This window comes from Medicago sativa, chromosome 7 (assembly GCF_051527215.1).
Source record: "Medicago sativa cultivar Bolivia chromosome 7, Bolivia_mono, whole genome shotgun sequence".
Lineage (NCBI taxonomy): Eukaryota > Viridiplantae > Streptophyta > Magnoliopsida > Fabales > Fabaceae > Medicago > Medicago sativa.
In genome coordinates this window covers 54,603,978-54,609,264 of record NC_140755.1, presented here as the reverse complement: position 1 = coordinate 54,609,264, position 5,287 = coordinate 54,603,978, and the positions used below count along the sequence as shown (strand labels likewise).

At 33.1% G+C, this 5,287-nt stretch overlaps 1 long non-coding RNA gene across 1 annotated transcript; it reads right to left on the bottom strand.

Moving 5' to 3' along the window:
• Positions 1-2,386: 2,386 nt before the first annotated feature.
• On the bottom strand, positions 2,387-3,164 carry LOC146906829 (uncharacterized). Its single transcript, XR_015018868.1, has 2 exons — positions 3,119-3,164; positions 2,387-2,997 (listed from the first exon to the last, which is right to left on the bottom strand). It is a non-coding gene; the product is annotated as an uncharacterized LOC146906829 (long non-coding RNA).
• Between the last annotated feature and the right edge of the window lie 2,123 nt (positions 3,165-5,287).

The window sequence follows — 5,287 nt, the reverse complement described above, 5'->3', positions numbered from 1 at the left end:
AAAAGTGAAAGTCTCACATCGAATAGTTAGATAGATATCACTTAATTATTTGAAAAATGACTTCTTTAAAAAAATTGAAAATTTAATTTTTTTTTATTTTCTTTTTCATTCTTCCAAGTGGGCTAAACTTGTTCCAAAATCTCCTAACCACTTAATATGTGAGAAACTGAGAACAAATAATTCGCATAATCTAGTATAGAAATATCTCAAATTGAGTATCAAAAATATCATATGTAGTAAAAAAATATATATAATAAGTACCAAAATATATTAGATTGCATACAAAAAAATTCAGATTGCATTCCCAAATATTTTAGCAAAACTTGGGAACTAAGAAAATACTTTATAACTTGGGAACTAAGAAAATACTTTATAATAATGATTAAACAATTAATTATTTAATTTAACATTTTCAAATTATATATTTCCCAAGTATATACTCGTTGATGCTTACTCCATTCACAAAATTATGAACCAGTTTAGAGGTACACCCCCATTATAAAAATATTATATTTTAGCAAAACTTGGGAACTAAGAAAATACTTTATAACTTGGGAACTAAGAAAATACTTTATAATAATGATTAAACAATTAATTATTTAATTTAACATTTTCAAATTATATATTTCCCAAGTATATACTCGTTGATGCTTACTCCATTCACAAAATTATGAACCAGTTTAGAGGTACACCCCCATTATAAAAATATTATTAATGTGTGTGATCTGCATCCGATGTGGGACTTCCAATTCTTTCAATTCAAATTATACTACTATCCAATGTGGTACATTGTGTTTAGTCTTTTAACTCTCAATTTCCACAATGTTACAACAATTGTTGGAACAAGTGTGGAAATTGAATTAAAAGACTAAATACAAATTCTCACATTGGGTAGAACTAGTGTTGTGTTTATATAGTGGGGTGGACATCTAATGAGGGTAGATAATCAATTATGTGAATGAAGTAAACACTAGCGAAAAATATATATTTATATATTTTCTTATTTGGAAATTTTAAATTAAATAATTAATTTCAATTATAGAGGTTTGAGTGATAAAATTAAAGTAAAAATATATGAAATGTTATAAAAGGATCTATGTTGTTATTTTCACGAAAAAACCCAACAATATGCAAGAAACCACATGAAGAAATACACAATGGTGGACTCAGGAGTGGCGGCGAAGGGTCCTGGGGAGGCACAGAGGAGAAGAGCGCACAAAGAATAAATGAGTGTGTATTTACTTTTTCAACAATGAAAACACAAAGTAAGAAACAAAAGGAGGGAATTATAAACTGAATTGGGGGTAGCAACATTATTACTTGTGGAGAGACAACCAAAGTTGCTGTGCCTCCTTTCCTTTAGAGAAGGTACTTAAATTTTATACACATACACATACAACCTAAGATTACTCACTTTTTTTTTTTGGTGGCAGGGGTTTGAACCCAGGACCTTGCATATTACCATGCTTTGTCCCTAACAACTGAGTTAAGCTCACGAGGATAGATTACTCACTTTTTTAAACAAAATAAGATATTTTGTGTTTTTGGTCATTGAAATATATTTGAGGTTTACACTCTTAAACTTGGGATGCGTCCTTTTTTATATATTTCTTAATGCTTTTCTCATTCCCACATGTAATCTGTTATGTAAAAGGAAGCATCAACAAAATTGGGAGAAAATAGGAACATAAATATTGGCTTTGTTTTATTCCAATTTTCCAATTTCATGGGTATAATTGGACAACCTACTTTTATGTCTTCTCTGCTATCTATGTCATTAATTAGCTTAAATTGAAGCATGCTTTTTCTGCTCTACGAATATTATGTCTAAACTTGATAGTTTGGCCAATCCTATTTTCTTGTAGTGTCAAGCATAACTTGATTTTGATGACGATTTATTTATGACATTCTTGGTACCGATTTAAGGATATTTTCCACATCAGCAATGCTATAGATAGCGAGATGTATTATCCCGAACAGACCACGAAAGGAAACAGATCAATGAAAAAACAGGAATGGGCGGAAATCACCTACTACAAAATACCCCCTTTAATAGCACTTATTTTGGCTCTTAATAGCGCTTCTCAAGCGCTAAGAAAGCCCCCGCTATAAAAGGTCAGGAGCCTATAATAACGCTTTCCAAACGCTATTAAATAGCAACACGTCAATAGCGCTTTCAAAAAAGCGCTAATATAGCCTTATTCTAGTGCTATTAAAGTAGCTTTTCTAACAGTTGTTTTTTAGCACTTTCTGAGAAGCGCTATCGTAGCCTTTCTACTCAAATAGGGGTTTCTTAGCGTTTTACTAAAAGCGCTAATAAAAGTTGCGTATTTTTTTTTTTTAAAATTTGTAACCAAAAATGCTATAATTAAACACTATAATAAGATACTGAAATATGAATATAGCAAATTACATTCATGATAATCTCATTACAATCTTCAGAATTCATTCCATAAAAAGACAAAAGTACAAAATAAAGATGAAGATGAGGGGGGACATAAAACCAAAACCCTCCAAAAATTACTAATTTGGGAAACAAGTCTTATTCCTAGCAAATTCTGCCAAAATCTGAGAGGCAAATCATTGTACCAGAAATGTGAGGATAAAGCAAGACCAATGTTAGCTAATATGGCTGCACATTTGTTACCCTCTCTATATATATGAGTAACCTGAAATCTGAAGCTATTCAACAAAAACAAACAGTTATCCCACCTATTTCCTAAGCTCCAAGGAACTATCTTTGGGGACTTGAAAGCTAATTGAACTAGCAGTCTCCAGCCAAAGACTGCCAATGATGCATATGAGCCAGCTCTATGGCTACCATTGCTACTATTAATTCTGCATTCAAAGCTGAACATTGACCAATATTGATAGTAAAGGAACCTAAAAAACCCGAGTTAGAATTTGTAAATAAGCTCCACAAGCAGCTTTAACAGAGCTGGCAGCACCATCAGTGTTGCATTTTACCCAATTTAAGTTTTTCAGCAATATAGTCTCCTGTATCATATAATATGAAACGGAAAATTAATTTACATAGAATTTCCAGCACAATTACGATTTAAAATAACTCAATTAAAAAACGCAAATGAAAATTGTTGAAAAAGAAAATGACACTCACTAAGATACTCGACCATAAAGGTTGCCCAATCCTCCTCGACCTCAACATGCTGTCTTTTGCATGAGCAACAACAAACTCAACAAACTCTTTCACTCCTTCTATGTACTCCTCTGACGCTCGATTCGCAGACACCCATTTCCGATCCATAGTTCCTAGGACTTGATAGTTAGATGTCGGGAATAGTTAGTTTGAGTTTATTGGTAACAAATATTACTAGTTATAATTTGGTTCTAACAACCGAGTTATGAATTATATGCTTAAGGATTCACTTCCCAACAACTAAGTATTTGAGGTCAGTCACTTCATGCCATTCACAATAACATGAATTGTTTTTAGGAGACAAATAACAAGAATTTAGAACTATGCCTAATTAAAGAAAATTGCTGTCCTTCGTTCCTATATCACTTTCCTAGCTTTTTCACCATATGATTGAGTAAACTGCTTAAAATATTTTGCCATTGTATCCACATTTTATAGCAAAAGTCATCTACGAAATCACATAGCGACAGTCCAAGTAAATTCATTTCAAGAAAATTGAACATAGTAAAGAACTTAATGTTACAAATTTAAATTAACTCAACATAACTCATATGATCGGCAGTTCACATGAACACAACACAACTCATAGATTCAAATGAACACAACAATTACTGAAATGAAGCAATACCCAAAAAGCAAATCAAAATCGAAAAAAATAATGTCATGAAAGGAAAATGTACCTGCAATTTGTAGATGGGTAACAAAGGGAGAATAGGTCGCAAACAGGAACACGAGTCACGTACGAACTAGAACAAAACATTAACAAACACAGTTAGCTAAATAAATTATCATCAATTCTGGAATCTGAGTAGTAAAAAGTGAATTCTGGAATCAAAAATAAACTCACAATTCTGGAATAAAAAATAAACCCCAACATGTAATAAGATTTTGTGGGTGCATGCACTATAGTAAATAATGACCGTGCTTGTAAGATGTACTTCCCTCGTCAAGTGCAGAATGTGGAATTTGTTTTTCCATTAATTAACAATTTAGAATTTACACTGAATATTAATATTATGTTGTCAAATTATTTTCATTCTTTTGAAAGTAGTTTAGGCTTTGGGTCATGACGAAGAACATAGAGAAAACGTGATGCTAGACTTTTTTTTTTAATCGGCAAATTTATTAAGCAAAGCTAGCACAAGGAGCACTATACTTGCACGGAGGAAAAAGAGTCCAATTAGGCACACATAAGGCAACCAAACTGTCACCACCTAAAGTTCACTAAAACACCCCCTATGTTCCATTCCAACATATAACAGGAACAAAACAAAAAACAAACAGCAGAAGCAAAAACAAAGAAGATCCTATAAAGCTCCCAACAAACAGGACTGCTACACAATAGCCTAAACAAGCTTCAGCCATCACCAACTCTACTTAGCAGCAGCACCGCAACCGGCACCAAGCAGACAATCCAGAACCCGATACAGCCAGCACCTAACCTTCTAGACAGCTGCTCACAACACCCAACATAATGCAGGAAAACCAGCCAGCCCACACGGATCTAAGATAGCAGCAACACAGCCTAGCATCAGCCTAACATCCAAAATATTATCTTTTATTAACTATCCTGATCATTATGATCCTTCTCTATATAGATCACTTGTTGGAAGCTTACAATATGCTAATATTACCTATCCTAACATAGTCCATGCAGTAAACCAAGATTCTAAATTTATCTACTCATCAAAGGAACCTCAGTGGAAGGATGTAAAATGTATTCTTAGATATCTTCAAGGAAATACACACCACTCTTACTTACTAATCTCAAATTATTTCTAAGAATTGTATTTTTTTTTAATATCAAACATATATTAATATCAAACAAAACCAAATTGAGTTCCATAGCACAGCCCCTTCACAGCTAAAACAAGAAACCAAACCGGCAGCCCCTAAACCTCCAAACAGCAGCTAAAAACAAATACAAAAACCTGTCAAAAGCCTCACAACAACAGCAGCCACATCCAAGATAAAATGCTGTCATAACAGCAGCCGAAAATCAGTCCTACAGACGCCAAAGACTTACATTACAACTGCTGCACCAGCCTTGCAGAACAGCCGTCACCGCCAACACCAAACTTATTTAAAGTTGTTAAATATATATTATTGAGATAGATAAATATACTTATT